Consider the following 18,384-nt stretch of genomic DNA (forward strand, 5'->3'; position numbering starts at 1 on the left):
CCATTACAATTTCCCCAGGTACTGATGTGGCACACCACAAATTTTTCCCATCAATAGAATTATTTAGAAAAGAAAATTGGTGCACATCTGAAATTCACATCCAGGTGTACCCATTACTACAACAACAAATGAAAAACCATATATTGGTCATTCTTAGGAATCCATGCTCCTGTCTTACTGTGGGAAAACAACAAAAGATAAAAAAGGCTTGTGATTTTAAAACTCAGAACAGGTCCATAGGTGTTTAATGGAATCTCAACTTACCCTAGTTAAACCAAAGTTTTAGTATAAATTCAGTACCACAAAAAAGTTACTTTTATCTGTTTCAGGACAGCACATAAATTAGTGTCTTCATTTGACATATCCAGTTAATGTATATTTTTAAACCTGAAACCATTTTGTGTGCAAATATTGTAGAAACTAGAATTTTTTGGTTCAGTGATTCTAATGTTTATTCTATTGGTTAAGTACTCATAACTTAAATTATACCCACTCTGTTTTTTTCACACATTTTACATAGAGAAGTATAAATGAAGAGCAATATAATGTACAGAAACCATGTCAAATATAGACAGGGTAGATAGATTTGGTTTAATTCTTGTGCACAATGCAGCTTTGTAGAGATACATACAATATGATTCAATCAAATTTATAACTGACAGATAATTTGTTCAACAAAATATTTTTATTTTACTTTGAGGCTAATGCAGCCTCAAAGTCTAGGTAAAAAAATCTATGAAAAGTAAATGAGCTTAAAATAAATAAAAAAGGTGTATGCAGACCTCTGGCAATAGTATAGAGATTACAATGGCATAGTTCCCTTAAATCTCTGAGTACATATTAGAGACTGGCAGAAATTGCAGCACCTGAGCTTCTGTCTTGGAATGTCGGAAAGTTCAGATCCAGATCAAGATTCTAATGCAAACTTTGGGTTCAGGTCTGCAGAACTATGCTTTTAGGCCAGATCTACATTAGAAACATCTGTGGAGGTGGGTTGGGAGATTTTTTTGCTGGACTTTTTGGTGGTGTGATGGAGTGATTTTGGAAGTACAGGCAAAAGTCTTAACACACATGCAGTTATATTAACATAAAAGTGGTTTTCCCAGAATAGCTTATTTCACCTGGTAAAATGGTATAAGCTATATCATTGTAACTTTTTTTTTTTTACAGTATAAACTGAGCCTACAAAAGAAGGATTTGCTGATATAGCTATAATGGCAAAATTTTTCTAGTGTAGAATTGGCACTTTGTGTCCATTATATAATGTGTTAAACTGGAATTCCTCACAGTATGGCCCCAAATTATTAAGAAGTTCAGTTTCCAGAAATTAGTTTTATAACATATTCCTTCTTTAGCATCTATTGTTAGCCTCTTACCTACCGTATACCTGTCTTTATTTCTTGTTTCAGAGAGGTAGCTGTGTTAATGTATAACTGGAAAAACTTAAACAACAAATAGTTTTTCAGCACCTTAGAGACTAACAAAAAATGTAGATGGTATCATGAACTTTCCTGGGCGCAACCCATTTGTTCAATTTTTCAAATGATTATTTCTCTTAGCAACACATTCTTTTCAACTTGATAAAAAAATAATAAATTTAACATGTGTGGTAGATTTTGTAAGTTGGGAGTGGGTCTGGTTTTGAGAGGAGACAATTCTGAAATACTAATTTAATGGTATTGTAATTTAATAACATTATGTTAAACTAGAATTAAATTATTTTGGTCCCAAGCCTCAATAAAAATATGTAGGTGTATCTCTTAGCTCTGATCTGTACTAGAAGTTACTTCAGAATAATAAGCAACATTAGTTCCCTTATGTTGAATTAATAAGCAGTGTCCACACTACCAAATCTGTTATTTTGAAATAATGGGCTGGTTATTTTGAAATCTGTACTCCTGCCTTCCTCAAGGAATAACACTAATTTTGAAATAGTTCTTTCAAAATAGCATTAATGTGGATTCTCCTCTGTGCTAATTCAAAATAATTGGCCTTTGGAGGCCTCTCGTCTGCAGTTTTGACCACTCTGGCCACACCTGACATCTCTAGTGCTCCCCTTTGCCTGCAGAGCTTATAACTCCAGGCAGCAGGAAAAGGGTTTCTCTCACATAGGGCTTGCAAAGATAGCTATGCAAGAGAGCCATGACAGACCTCAACACTCCCTCAGAGCTTCCCATGGCTTCCAGCACTCCTGCTCCTCCCTCAGTTGCCACGAGCCAGGGGCGCAGGAAAGTTCTGGCCTGGACTGATGCAGAGATCCTGGACCTCATCAAGGTCTGGTGAGAAGAGACCAACCCCCTGGTTCTCCACACCAGAAAGAGGAATGCGGACATTTAGGGCCAGACCACTGCCAACCGGACTGACAAAAGCCACTTCCGGACCAGGTCCAGAAGATTCAATAGCTCCAGCAGACCTACCACCAGGCCAGGGGGCAAAGTGGAGACTCTGGGGTGGCACCGCACAGCTGCCGCCACTACAAGCAGCAGGATGCCATCTTGGGAGGAGGGTCCAGTTGCTTCCCTGCCTGCCATCACAGAATCTGGCCAGAACACGCCCAACATCAGCCACCAAAAGGGTGGGGTGGCGGAGGATGAGGGGAAAGGAGGAGTTAGAGGCAGCCAGAAAGGTGATCATGCCCACCAGCTAGGACCTGCTTCTCACTCTGGAGCTCGTCTCGCCCTCCCAGGAGGTTTCCTAGGCTTCAGACGAACCTGGGGAAGGCACTTCTATAAATTCCCCTATACACACGCAGGAGCAGGCGGCAGACTGCAAGAGCTGCTGCTTCTCTCAGCCTACTCAGCCTGGGGGCTGCACAACAGCCTGTGTACGTGGGTGAACATAGAGCACCAGTCCAGAGCTCTCACACGATTCCTGGAGAGGCTTGTCTTACTCTGGCCTGCCTGGTGGGATACCTTCCCACTACAAGCCACCACTAAGGGGTCTGGGGTCAAGGAACTACACAACAATGCTGTACATGGCACAGGGTCATGCCTGCACTCAGGCAGCACCCGTTCTCAGTCAAGCACAGTGATGCAGAGGAAACTGATCCCATGCATGGCAACTAGTCTGGGGGAAGAAGAGGAGGGGAACCCAGTAGCACTTTCTCCAGCAAGTGGCATCTGCCACGCAAACACATCTTCCCCCAACATCTCCCCCTTCTCCAGAGGGCAGGGATAGAAGTTCTGACCCCTCCAGTGCCAGACCCGACATGCATGGGAGACAGAAGGAAGCTGAGCCACCCCGCCCACCGTACTGCCTGGCCTGGCCAGCATCATCCCAAGCCTGTTTGTCCCTGGGCTGTGGGTGGACCGATGCTCTCCTGGAACATCTGTGCCCCTGCTGAAAAGTACCTACTGTCTAGGCAGCCTATGGCTTTGCTCATAGCATATTGCCATTGTCTGATCCAGGGTTCAGATAATTTTGGAAGGGAGGCCACTTCACAAATTTCTGAAGTGATTGTGGGCTTGGGTGGAAGGGATGAGGCCAGGAGACTTCCTGTGCTCCCCTGCCCACAGACCCTGACTGGCATGGGGATGGAGAAGTCTTTTCCCCTCTACCCCCTAGGCTTTAGAGAGAACCGTCGGCTGTTTTGTCCCTTGTGCCATGCACCCTTGCTTGGGGTAGGAGATATCACCTGCTCCTCTGTCCCCAGATCTCAATTGGCCTGGGGTGGGGGAAGCAGCATGATGGCTGTGGGCTGGATCACCTGGCTTGGCAGGCCAGATCCAGGCCTCAGAGGCTGTCTTGCCAACCTATGATCTTGAACGGAAACCTTCGGTGTCAGCTCAGAGATTAGGGCTAGGCTTCATATACAGTGTCTCCTGGGAAGACTGCCCTGGTAACTTTGCTTCACAGCTGGACCAACTGTGAGCATGACATTTCCCTCTTCCCCTTCCCCCACACCATCTGCCAAACTCTGTGGTATCCACAGGAGGAAGAGAACCCACAAGTACCTGATGTGGGAGCAGATGGCCTGCCTACAAACACTTGTCTGGGTGCTCGAGGAAGAGCCCCAGGAGTGGGCCGCTGACTAGGAGGAGCGCCAGGCAGACCAGGACCAATGGAAGGCCACCTTGGACCAGCTGGATTGTCAGCACAATGCCATGTGCTCCTCCCTCACCTCAGTGATGGAGCACATGGCATCGTGCATGGAACAGGCCACCAGCCACCTCCCTGACCCTCCCCCCCCCCCATTGACTTCCTCTCCTAGCTCTCCAGGGGCTGCCAAGGCCCCAGAACACAGGGAAATGGGATCTGTAGGGCAGCTGAAGCGTCCCAACCACCCGGAGGCATTCTCCTGTCCCAGCCCCATCCCTGAGCTTCCCTCCCCCATTCCAGGTTATTTCCCCAGTTGTATATCTCCCCCCCGCCCCCCGCAATAGAGAGTCTGAAGGGGAGGGGCTAGGTAGGAAGGAAGGGAAGGGGAAGGGAGGGGAAAGGGAGAAAAGGCACACAAAGTGAATGCAGAGGCCCTTTGTGGAGAGGCACGGGGAGTGTCTCACAACAGGTCTTTCACAAAACTCTCCCTCAAGGACCCCCTGATGAGCACAGCACCTTAATGTGCTCTCCTGATGTGCTGGTATCCAGCTGCTTCAATGCCCTAGCCAGCCGTTCACTGTGTTCCTTTTATGCTCTGCAAGGGAGGAGGCAGAGGAGGAGTGGTGTATGAGATGTAGCTGTAAAGAGGAGCCCCTGAAAGCACATGTTGCAATTTGCCTGCCCAAAAAGCCACAGGAAATCTCCGCTCTCCTGGTGCCCTTCCCAGAGTGCTTCTGGGGGCTCTAAGTCTGAGGCAGACTGCAATCACTGTGGACACACTATTTAAAAATAATTCTAACTAATTTTGATGCTTCCCTGTAGTGGCAACATGTTATTTCAATTTTGCTAAATCAAGAGTTATGTCTAATTTTGCTATTTTGAAATAATTTCCTAATGTAGACATGCCCTTAATAGTAAAAACAAGTTCTTATATGTGTGACAAGCATAAGCATAACAGAAACTCCATTCACAATTGATCATAATGAATTAAGTTGTAAGATACTTTCATGCTTCATGAGTATAAAAAAAGCAAGAAAAGGAAATTCCAAGTTAAGGACGATTGCCCCAGGTTAGCCAAACACTTAAGCAGGTGCTTAATATTCGGTATGCAAGCCATCCCATGGAAGTGAATGTAGTAAAAATTAAACATTTAAGTTCTTTGCTAAATCATATTTATACAATTATTTGTGAGGGGCCACTTAAAGTTTTAAAACCTTTTTATAAACTTGACAGTCAAAGTTTTCAAATGTGTGCCTAAAAGTCAAGTCATAAAACCACAACTAGACGCCTAAATTAAAGCAGCCTGATCTTTCACTGTAAAATCATGAACAACTTTCAACAGCTCATCTACTACGTGGCTTAGGTTGGCAGAAGCATATTGAATCTATGTTTTGTTTACATTCCAATATAAAAATCACAATCTGGATATTCATATTTCAGAAATGTATTGTAATCAATCTTTTAGTGAGTGATCATTTTCACTAGTTTTTTTTTGAAACTAAAGAAATAGATGATCTATTTAAATTTTCATTATTTTTATTGGTTTTTAGGAATATTGGCCCAGGCTATGCATTCAGTTACCCTGATATAAATCTGTATTACTCCAGATTTATATCCATGTAACAGCATTCAGAATCAGGTTCAATATGTCCATAGAACACTACTACTTCATGACACATTGAGACACCTTCAGGTGTTTATGTCTTTATTTTTGCACAGTTTAGGTAGGCTATATGTGTAGCTTGCCTTCCTTACTGCATATTTTACTCAATGACATATTACATGCAGTTATTAAATGAAATGCCACAAATAGTAATATCAAGCCCACAATATATGTGGGGATGAAAACACGCTAAAATAAAGGAAAAAATATTCCAGGCTATGAAGTGTGACAAAAAAGGCCCATGGTGACAGTTCCAACGAAAAATAGCAGACTGAGACATATTAAAATTGGTTTATTGTGTCCCTAATGAGGCAATGTATGTTAAGTCCAAAATACTTTATAATCAAAACTTGCAGGTTGTGTAAGCTTAAAAAAAAAGAGAAGCAAATCTACAGCCAGTTATGAACAGCCTCCCTTATCAGTGGCTAGATTAGAAATAGCCTTACCAAAATCTCAGTCATCTTTACCATATGATGCTGCCCCCACCATCTAGTCTGAACCCAATCTCAGAGAACTATAGCTGCTCTAATTTTTCTTAAACTGAAATTAGAACAAACTATATTTGTACATTGGAGGGGCTAAAATACTATTGTCATTTATTTAGTGATATGGAATCAGAAAAGTTTTTATAATGGTAATAAATCATTTGCTTTCTAGTTTAGCCACAATACCATAAAGAAACTTTTCTCTGATTCCAAAATCCCCTAACTCAGTTTAAGAATAACTCGTCCCTATATGAAGATAGATTTCCTAAGAAGTGCCTATCAGTTCTTGGGCAGCAGCAACCAAATATCTGGAATTATGAAAACAGTTTTTATATAACTTGTTCAGTTAAGCAAGAGCTTTTTCTACATGTTATTCTATGTCCATTTATCCCATAATTCCACAAAGGTTGACAGCCTCCCTTTTTTGACCTTTTAAGTGAACACCATAGAACATGGACTCATAGCAATTAAATAAAGACTATTTGCACCATCAAGTGTACAACAAACTGATACAATGCTCTGGAATTACCTGATATTATCATCATATGACAACTGACCATAATATTTTACAGAAATATTTTGGCACAAAGGATCCATTTCCACTGAAGGATAATGCACTGGTACGCCTCAGTTCTCATCTCATTTTATGGAAATCTAAACTCTACAAGGTACCACAGCTAATAGGTTATATTATTCTATAAATGTTATATCATTCAAGTCAAGTTACACTAGTCTTCTGAATATTCCTTGGGTACAAGTTTTCAACTTCAGGGTAACAAATGTATGAATGAACAGATTGTAAGGGGACTTGGATAGTATCTTAAACCCTTGTACTCCAAGTGGAGCATAGGTTATCTACAAGTCTCCTCCACTTCACACTGTCTTGAGACAAAACTTCTAGCTGTCTCCAGGAGTACCCCAGTTGTTGTCCTTCAATCTCAGTAGATCTTCTCCACATTGTCTGAGGTCTTCCTCTTTTGCATTTTCCTTGTGGGTTCCATGTGAGAGCTTGACAGACTATGCTGAATGATGGTTTTCTGAAAGAGTGGCCTAGCCATCCCCACTTTCTTCTCTTGATTTGAGCATCAAGTGCTTCTTGTCCTGCTCTGTTCCAAAGGTCCTTATTTGTGACCAAGTCTTGCCATTTGATGTGAAGGATGTACCTCAGGCATCTGTTTATGAATGTCTGTAGCTTGTGATTTGAAGACTTTTTAGTATGCCAGGTCTTGCATCCATACAAGAGCACACTCTTCACATTTGTGTTGAAAACTCGTAGTTTCGTCTTCACAGATATTGTTTGTGAATTCCATATGGGACGAAGAGTCTTGAATGCAGCTGTTGCTTTCCCTATCCTAGCTGTAACCGGGTTGTCCATCAGTGGTCACGGGGCACCCCCAGTTTGTGCGCCACTGCCCCGGTCGGCCCAGAGTCACCCCTGTTCCCGGCCTCTACCTCTCCGTTCCCACGGTCCACTCCATGCAATCGGCTCCCAGCGAGCTCGCCGGCCCAGTCATCCGCTTCGATCGGCGCCCAGATCTCCGTGTCACCGCTCGGAACTGTCCGTCCACCGAAAGCCACCGCCACTGGGTATCTCTGCCCAGTCCTCCTCCTCCGAGGGTTGTCCTCCTGCGTCGGTTGATTCTCCTCCAGATCCTGGCTCCGCACTTCCTCCGGCGTGGGTCCTCGTGGGTCCTGTGGAGGAGGCTGAGAGCAGAATCTCCCCTGCTCTCCCCTGGCCTCCCCCCTCTCACGCCCTTCCCTCCACCCTTTTGAACTCCCCGCTCGGCATCCTGCCGGTCCCCGCCCCTCCTTGGGCCACCCCTGGACTCCCAGGTCCTAGCGCCCGCTGGCTAGTACCCGAGCCGACCAGCGCCTGTGCGCAGACCGCGCCAGTTTCCCCCAGCTCCGCAACCTGTGCCGCCGCGCCACGCCGGACTCCCGGCACCAGGTGACCCTCCGCACAGGGCGCGGTGCCTCAGCTCCCGAGGCTGGGAGTGCGGGGGGTGAGTCCCCCCATCACACTAGCATTGATATCCTTGTCTGTTCCTCTGTCTCTGCCTATAATACTTCCCAAGTAGATGAACTGCTCCACATCTTCCAGACCAAGAAAATGAGGATCAACCAGTCCAACACCACCACCATCAAACTGGGAGGAGAAGCCCTGCAAGATGTGGAGCTGTTCATCTACTTGGGGAGTATTATGGGCAGACACAGAGAAACAGAACTTGGATAGTATAGGGAGAATCAATTCCTTTAAAATGAAAAATTCAGCATACCAAGTACTTTCTATTTTTGTGCTCTTAATCCAATATGTTTCAGGTTTATTTTACTTTGTAAAGTTTTGTGCTTATTTGTATTTATACCCCACATATCATGCCATATATTCAAACTGGCTTTTCAAAGCTAGGAGAACATAAGTTGAAATTGTATTTGCTTACTTGTCCAAGGAAATAGTTATTTTATGACCTTGCCAAATATCCTCTTTTTTCATCAATGATCATAAGGTAAATGAGTAGATTGTGTATCTGAGCTGATGAGGACAATTTTACAAGACTAGTGTAAAAGTACGGCTGCAATTGCGTGCACTTAATTTTGAAAGTCTCTTCCTAAGTCTATGATACTTTAATGCAGACGGTCTAAAAATTATGCCCACTATCACAAAAAAAAATAACCCAAGTCACTTAAAAAGCTTTCACCAAGTATAAAATATCATGTTTCAATCATTTAGAGAGATACCTACTATATTGCTGATAAAATAATCAAAAGTGATATTTTATATGAATGTTTTTTCAAGTCACTGAGCCCCAATTGTGTTAAGTGACAATGAAATGAAGATATATTCTAAAACTTACAGAAAAAGGGATACTCTCCAACAAGAGTTTTTTAAAGGACATTGTGATTTATTGTGTTTACAGGCAGGCACAAGCTACAAGTGGATATGGTTGAACTCTTACCAAAATGATCAACATGTGATTCATGACTAAAAATTTCCTCCATGGGCACAAACTAGGACAGGTGTCAGAGGCTTAACTTAATTCACAGACGTTTTTGTAAGTAAGAGATAACTAAAGCTGACTGATATCATAAACAATAAAATGTAAATAGAGTCAACTGTAATATTGCATAAGCATGCAGGTGTCAATCTTGTGTCATGGCCAACTGGTGATGTAGGTGATCATCAATGGTGATATTTTGCCTACATCATGGATTCTGTCCTATTGTGGACCATATCTTACTAGAAACATCTCCTAAACCACCTCCCAATCCATTAGCAAACTCACAACTCATATTCCCTCACTTTTTCAATCTTGTTAACATTCTAGAATTATAATTTTACAATTGCTGCAATCAGGGGGAATTATAATTTTACCTGTCCTACAGAAGACTTCTTGCACTGCAGGATGAAATCCTTTGAATAATACTGATTTTCTGAGAGAGATATACTCCCTTCCTGCACATCAGCTGGAATTTTAAAAGTCAGAATAGTACATAGAAAAATACTATTGTAAGTGCTCTTGTTATTTAGAAGCAGCATGTAAGGGAGAAAACCAGCACCATGCAACCAGTCAGCTGTATGCAAGCAACCAATAGTCCAGTAACCAAATGTTGGGATCACCTTACCTACATATGCAGACAGTTTCAGTTGTCTATGATATTCTTAGTCACTTCCATCTCTAAGGGCCTGATCTTAATCTGACTGGCTGAAATGGGCATTGGGCCAGGCCTTAAAGTGTGTCTACACAGCAAAGTTATTTCGGAATACAGTAGAGTCCCAATTATACGACCTAAATGGGACCAATACGTGGTAGGATTACCGAATATGTCGGATGATAGGGACTCTACTGTAACCTGGCCCATCCCTGCCTGGCCCTTCCCTCTCTGCAGCTCCCTGGCACCCGGACTCACTTACTGCCCCATAGCTCTCCTGGAGCCACTGATACCTGCAGCTCCTGGGGACAAAGCGGCGCCATCAGGAGCGGCATCAGCTTCCCCGTGCCCTGGAGCCTTCCCCGTGCCTTGGAGCTGCTGATGCCGCTCCTGCCGGCGCCACTTTGTCCCCGGGAGCTACAGGCATCAGCCGCTCCAGGAGAGCAATGGGGCAACAAGCGGGGCCGTTCTCCCGGCCCGTGCTTTATCCGACCCTGCAGCTCCCGGGGACAAAGTGGTGCCGGCAGGATTGGCATCAGTGGCTCTAGGAGAGCGACTGGGCAGCGAGTGGGGCCATTCTCCTGCCCCGTGCTCTGGAGCTGCTGATGCCGCAGCGCCACTTTGTCCCCGGGAGCTGCAGGGTCGGATAAAGCGGAATGTTGGATTACCGAATGACGGATAATCCGGACTCTACTGTAGCTGCCATTATTCTGAAATAACTATGTGAGCATCTACACAGAAATTCCATTATTTCAAAATATTTTTAAAATAACAGACAGTTTATTCCAACTTCTATAAACCTCATTCCACAAAGAATAACGCCTATTCCGAAATAGCTGTTTCAAGATAAGGCATGTGTATATGCTCCACTTCTGCTGTTTTGAAATAGCCCCTCAGCAGGGACGTTCTAAGTTATTCTTCCTGGGGCTCTAAATTGAGATAGTCTTCCCTAATGTAGACATGCTATCTTGGACAATTTTGAGGCTTCCCCGCAGTGTAGACATACTATTTCAAAATAAGCTATTTTGGAATAACAATTCCAGAATAGCTTATTCTGAAATAACTGTGCAGTGTAGACGTAGCCAAAAAATGTAATGTTTTTGTGCAACGTTAAAGACTTATTTCTTGGCCGTAGCTCTTGCCTTCCACACAGGATGGACAGTAATGGTTGGGAGTGTGATGTTCCCAATTTGGTGTCACACAGAGGCAGCTAGCAAAGTAACAACCCAGGACAGTACCAAGAGAATTGTATTGACCCTCTTTCCTGAGATCAAACATTTTGCCTGAACCCACAGCCAGATGCAGCAAGTTCATCTCGTACTGTGTATTACTACCAATTTTAAACACAGTTCCCAACAGGTAAGTCTGACCCCCTGCAGAGCCTTTGGCCCCTCCAAGTCCCAACCAAAACAGTCTTTTTTTGTTTGTTCTGGTTTTGTTCACATGTGTAAACAAAACTTTAAATTCCCCAGATATTGTTTGCCAAGGGAAACTATAATAGTGAGAAAACTATAATAGCATCTTGAGGGCTTTCCTCCCCTTCTCCAGAAACAGGCAAATGGCTGAACAGTTAGATCTGGTAAAATAATATTTGAATACATTATTTCAATATATTTTCCAAATTTTTGCAACTAAATTATTGAATATTATGTTCCATTATTAATATAATGTGTGGATATACTCAAATAATCTCATGAGTTTCATAAATTTTTCAATAAAATAGTTTAGTTTTTTTCTAGACACCCAGCTCTGTTTGCTGCTAGAACTTCTGCTTAACTTGGTTTTTGGTTTTTTTTCCCCTATGGTTGTCTAAACTGTACTGGGAGAAAGCAGAGAGCATGACCAATCAACACTTTCTGAAGAGAATTTACAAAGCTCTCTCCAGAGACACAGCCTGTTGTCATGATGTCATATCCCTTGATGTGCACATTACTTCAGAAGCAATGAGGAAGAGAAAAGCTGTCTGAACAATGCTGAAAACAAAAAATATGTATCACTAACAATTATTCTAATAAATCCCAGTGTAAGAATATCAAAAATAATCCCAAAGAATCCCAGATACAAAATAGTAATGATTTCATTTGATCTTCATATTTTTCAAAGACTCTTATACTACAAATCAATCTCTGGGGAATATAGCAAAAGCTTTCAACATCTGAAGTAAAATAGTACCAGCTGTTAAGTAAATGTCCTCATTCTATGTTAATATCAGAAAAAATATTCTCAGATTCCACAGAAACTGTGTGCGCTATTTATTGCAGATTTCTACTAATTTTTGAAGAGTGCTGTATTTCTCTCTCTACAATGGTATTTCTTGCTAATCCAACAAGAGCTGACATTTGGGGCAGTATTGCCTCAAAAGGTTTACATTACTTTACCAGCACAAAGAAAGTGTCAAGAAAAAAAACCTTAAATGATAGCAAGAATGAAATTTGGTTATAAATGATGCTATAAAATCCTACTCATTTCAACAGTTTTCTCCTTTTTAATGCACAGAAGTTACCACATGGCAATCACAGAAAATCTAATCTTCCAAGGACTTACCCACTATTCGAGATCCAAGAATGTTTTTTCCCCCCTGATGGCATAATGACAATGGCTTTTCACAGATCACCTGCAAAAGTTGCTTGGTTTTTCTCATTTCAAAGTAAAATACCAGAATCACCACATTCAAGTTCCTCTCAATGAGAACAGACATGATGCACACAGAATCAAGGGACTTGCTTAAACGGTGAGTTTTCTAAATTGCTATGGGACTTTTGGCCTCATCCTGAGAGGTATTGAGTACCCACAATTCCCAATCAAGTCAGCATCTCACAGGATCACATGTAAATGACGACTGACAAAAAGACAATACATTGATAAGCAACATTAATAAAACTGTGAAACCAAGGGCCAAGTTGGAGCTAGTTACAGCTCGCTTATTCTGAGAATATTTCTATGATGGTTTTAGTGTAAAATAGAGCAGCCCTGTGAACCCTCTAATTCATGCCACAGGTACAAAAGAGCTCTCCTCTGAAATGGTATGGTGGGGGTGAGGAGGCAGCAGGTATAAAAGCTAGTAGTTTTCCATCAGCTATGAATTTCCCACCACTGGGGAATTCTTACTTGGTTAGATATATCCAAAATCCAGCCCCTGATCAGCACAGAAAGCCAAATGGCACTTGAGACTCTAGTGCAGGGGTTCTTAACCAGTGAGGTGCACCTCCCCAGGAGAGGTGTGAAGGGGATACAGGTGAGGTGTGAGGTGCCTCCTAGAAAATTTATCGCAATTGCCTTCTCACTAGATAAAATTCTAAAGTTTCGATTTTTTCATAATTAATATTATGAATTAAAATTATAAAAATTAATTTCTTATTAACTTCTAGAGATCGGCACACTACAATAGCAGTGCAAATCAATCAGGCCTATGTGACGACACACTACAATAACAGTACGCGAGCACTTCATCTTCAAATATTACATACATTTGTTAGGAAAATGTTCAAAGTAAAAAGCTTACATTATTAATTTAGGCATTGTAAAGGGGTTCACTCACCCCACAGCGCCACCAGCCGTTGGACTTGGGAATTAGCTCAGACAGCTGCGTCCAACTGGTCCCAGGGTTCAGGCAGGCCTCGGGGTTCGAGCCAGGTCTTCAGCTCAGGCCGGTCCTCTGAATCGTCAGGCACCAGTAGAGCCTTGGGTTCCTCTAGGTCAGAGGGTGGCCCTGCTGGCCGGCTTAACCAGGCCTCAGCAGCCCAGACAGGGAAGCCTTCGCTGGCCTGAGGGAAAGCGGCTGTGGGAGGCCCGGGCCAGTTCTCAGCCTCGTCAGCCAGGAACTCTGGACAGGCCTCTGTCTCCCTCAGAGGCTGGGCCTTGACTGAGTTCCCTGGCAGAGTTCTTATAGTTCTAGCCATGCCCCTTAGCTTCCTGTCAGGTGAGGGGGCGGGGCTAGGCTGTGCACAAAATGGCTCCCAGGGGGGGTGTGAACATGAAGTTCACTTTCAGGGGAGGTAGAAAGGTTAAGAACCTCTGCTCTAGTGCATACATTTCCAGAGCTTATAGACAGTCCAAAATAGGAGATTATAGTTAATCAGAAATAGTAAACCACGGTCATTAATTTAGGACTGTAGCATAACTTGCACTTCTAGATATATGGCATTTAAGGTAACCATAAGGGATATTCTCTGCTTTAACAAGACTTTGTAGAGTCACTTTTGCAAATACAAGAACTGTATGGAGAAGACCCAAATACTGCTGACTTTGACAGCAAGATCAAACTGCAATACAGGGATATATGAAAAATTTCAATGAATAAAGCATTATTTGAAATGCTATATACAGAAAATGGACTCTTTTTTTTTTTTACTCAACAGCACCAGCTATAACCATAAACATAACTATTTAAGGCATCAATATTTTAATGTGTAAAAAAACCTCTCCCTAAAATCAAAGCCATTTTCCAGGAATAATGGAAAGGATATATTCTTCTGTTCCAGAATACAGAAGGGATGGGGGAGAGAAGTTGTTTGTTTACACATTCATTTTCACTTTATAGTTTTTATGGGTTTTAATCAGAAAACAACACTTTTTCCCCTATATTTTTCATTCCATCACTATAATTAACATAAACAGTGAAATAATTACATTCTTACCTGATTTTAAATACAATTGCTGCTTGTGTTTTCAGAAGCCGTTTTCAGTTGTCTAGCGTATTAGCCAGAACACTGTAAAATTATTTAATCTCAGCACAAGGTGCTTGAAAAAATAATAAAGTGAGTAATTACTCATAATACCTCTAAAAATGAAAACCAGATTATCTGCCATTCTTCGGCATTCCTTCTCATTACACTGCAATACTTTTAATACTCTTTAAAATCTATTTAAAAGTAACCCATTAGTGCAATGAAAGTTCCATTTAATTTTAAAAAATACATACTGTATACGTACAACTCACTAAATATAAAATAACTGTAAACCTTTCTACAAGTTATATATTTATTAAAATGGAATTTGACAAAACTGCTTATTTGGTTCATCTGCTCAGGGTATTTAGCAGTGTGACTGTGTCAGTATAAATTACTGATGAAAAATCATAACATTCATTTCTTAAATCTCAGAATTACAGTGGTGAGAAGATTCTAGAGTCTTGCAGTAACCATGATTATGTAGAGGGCATCATCAAAACTGAGTTTATACCTGACCTGAAACACACACCACCAAAATATTTAGTTTCCTTGAATTTCTAGAATAAAAAGAAAACATGCATAACAGATTTTTAAATGCTGTATGAAGTATCTCAGTATTTTTTATCATTAAATACTGAGGGAATGGTATTATTCTAGATACTAATCACTAACAGATTTGAAGGACTGCAGATGTTTCTATTAGCAAAAACAAATAAGTAGATATTGAATTTTTTGTACAACTGTAAACCCCACTTTTACACGTGCTGGGAGCTATGTCCCCCCAAAGAAAAAATATTCAGATGTTACAGAACATTTTCTGTGTCAAATTATGCTGACTGGAATAATTGTACTTTTTCAAAGACAAAGCAGAGGTCTCTTTTTGTTAAGACCAGTTCCTTCCTTGCAATGCACTACAAGTCGTCTGGTTTTGCTCTCTCTCCTCTTGCAAATGTTACTTTAACTTCTCATCATAAAAAGAAATGATTCCAATGTTTATACTATGAGCTACATTTATCTTTAAGAGCAAGATGTTGAGTTTAGTTCTAATGATGAAAAAAGCCTTTAAAAAGGATAACTCATCACAACTCATTATGTACTATAAAGGCCACAATTTAAAGATTCTGTAATTCCAATGATGATCATTTTAAAGTAGATTTATAGCAGAAAACAGTTAGATCCTTTGACTTCAGTTATAATTTTCCATTTTGTAATTTAATACTCCTTTAGTTTATATTTGCACATTAAAAATATAGCATCTAAAAATCCATCATTAAATACTTTTAATAAGTGCAATAAATAAGTTTTACAGTGTGCATAAATCTAAAAACAACACACAGCATAAATTGTTAATCTTACACTTTTTCTCATTAATTGCAATACATAAACATATGTTTTATACAAAGATATTTGCTACAGAATAAGTATAATAAATACAGTTTACCACATGTATTAATCTTAATCGTTACAAGCTGTTAATCTTATATATTAGGTAATAATTTGCAATAAATAATTATTTATTATCTTGATGTTTGCTTGTCTTGGGTTTTAGCAATATGCAATAAAGAAATGCAATTTTGAATAATTTGATTGTAAGGCTGCTGGGAAAATACTGTAAGTTATAATTAGCTGAGGGAGGATTTTGTTCACTAGACGAACTATAGAGATATAGTTCAATAACAAAAACATGCATTATTGCTACCATAAATAATTTAAAAAGTTAACTTCGGTTTCAACTAATAAAAGATCTTTAAAACTTAAATGCAAATAAAATTAGTAAATATTTCATATTCTTTAGTTTCTTTATCATTCCACATTCAGAGAACACTAGCAAAAAACAGACAAAGAAACATTCCAGCATCTTCTTAAAAATCTCTGTGCATGAATGCACGCCTATATACAATTATATGTCTCTCCTAAATACAGTATGTGCGTATAGGACTATATCAAATGTTTACTTTAGAGTTAGAAAATTATATGCAGTGTAATAAATGTGTTTTTATCATATTTACTAATCTTAATAGAAGTTGTTAATCTTGTATTTAAAGGTAATAATTTGTCATAAATAATTGTTCATTATCTTGATGTTTGCTTGTCTTGGAGTTTAGCAATATGCAATAGAGAAATGCAATTTTGAATAATTTGATTGTAAGACTGCTGGGAAAATATGCTAAGTTATAATTAGCAGAGTGAGAATTCTGTTCACCACAGGAGCATACTGTAGTTTACTATCAATAATTTAAAAAAAAATTTAGTTCAAGCAATAAATGCAATCTTTTCAAATTTGCATGCAAGTAGAGTTGAAGCATTTCAGACTTCTTATTTCTTATTATTATTTTATAGGATGAAAGCTATACATATCTATTAGAGAAGAGCTAGAAATATCCAATAAATATGGGGCCTGAAGCCAACGAGAATTTGAGATTTGCAAGGAAAATAGGGCTGTTCCTATGCAGCCCATTGACAGCAAATAGAACTATGGACATATTCAGCTGGTCGGTGGCGAGAGATAGTATTCCCTCAGAGGTTGTGGTACCATTTTGACAACACTGATTTAAGTAGAGAACTTCTAAGAATGAAAATGCCCAAGATGGTAACATCACCCAATTCAACAACAAAACAGTTAAGCAAAATATCTCATTTATACGTGAGCTTTCCAGCACTTTTACTGTTATTATACCCATAATTTATTTAAATGTTTAGACCCATAAGAACCAATACTTATGGATACACTAGAGGGCACTGAAAAAGTATAAGCTTAGAATGGCAAGTGAGAACCATTGGCACAGCATATTGTCCAGCACTGTAAACTCTGCTGTCCAGAGATAAACTTAACAGGAACATGACACCTTTGATTGCCTGCATGCTATGCTAGTATATGCATACAGTATGTACACTTCCTGATGTGTAGATCATATGCATGCAATGTGTTTGTTGTATCTTTTACATCAAAGTATTTTTCAAAGAACAACATTCACTTAAAGCTGCGTATGAGGAACAACAGTTTGCAGACTGCAATGCTGAAACAATTTGGGAATTTTATTCCATTGTACTTTAATGTACTTTCACTATATCTGAGTTTCCTATAAGATGGTTCTTTCAGTTCATACACTGTACAGTTTACACATGAAGAAACTGCATCACAAATGCATATGATACAATTGGAAAATAATATCCATCAATACTTCATATTAATCTACAGTAATTACACCATATACCTATAGTTTCTCTGTAAGCTACCTGCTGGTATTACATACAATGTATGTGGCAATAATATTTTTCTTTGAATTAAGATGGAAAGAACATACCCAAGGTCCTTATGAATTCTGCAATCATATGTAACCCAAGAAAACTATATTATAATCTATTGTTCCTAATATTCTCTGTATTATAATACATACACACACATATATATACAGACAAGTTAATATTTTAGGCACACTTTAATTTTAAAAATTCCAGTCACTATTTTCATGTTAAATAGTGATTTTATGGGGGTGTTCTTATATTAAAGAGACCAAGAAAGTTTACAACATATGATACATTTGAATCCTCTCACATCCATACACCCATTAACTCTTAACAGAATAGAAGCTGGATGAAGTATAGTAGGTTGGAACACAGAGAGAGGAGCTTTGCATTGGCTGATTTGAGCCTGCAGAATATTTTGGTTGATAGCTTACTTGAATTTGGGGATTCAAAATTATGTTTAATGTAAATTTCTGAGGATGTTAATTGTCTTAAGTGATTATATATTCCATGCTTTGATGGCATGAATTTGTTTTATAATTCCCAATTTAAGCTACTCTAAAATAGTTCAATAGGAAAATTAATATACGTGTGGGTGTATGTACATATATGTTAATGAACATATTAGTCAAAA

General features: G+C 40.0%; 2 long non-coding RNA genes across 4 annotated transcripts in view; one reads left to right on the top strand and one right to left on the bottom strand.

Moving 5' to 3' along the window:
- The window catches only part of LOC142831070 (uncharacterized), a 57,977-nt gene extending 40,581 nt beyond the window's left edge, over positions 1-17,396 (top strand). The window contains exons 3-4 of the long non-coding RNA XR_012906697.2: positions 12,331-12,565; positions 16,845-17,396. This is a non-coding gene — a long non-coding RNA (uncharacterized LOC142831070). The remainder of the gene's footprint in view (positions 1-12,330; positions 12,566-16,844) is intronic.
- Positions 1-18,384, bottom strand: part of LOC112545491 (uncharacterized) — a 191,342-nt gene that overhangs the window by 90,510 nt on the left and 82,448 nt on the right. The gene's annotated exons all lie outside the window — the stretch shown is intronic.

Source organism: Pelodiscus sinensis, chromosome 12 (assembly GCF_052426305.1).
Source record: "Pelodiscus sinensis isolate ZL-2025 chromosome 12, ASM5242630v1, whole genome shotgun sequence".
Taxonomy (NCBI): Eukaryota; Metazoa; Chordata; order Testudines; family Trionychidae; genus Pelodiscus; species Pelodiscus sinensis.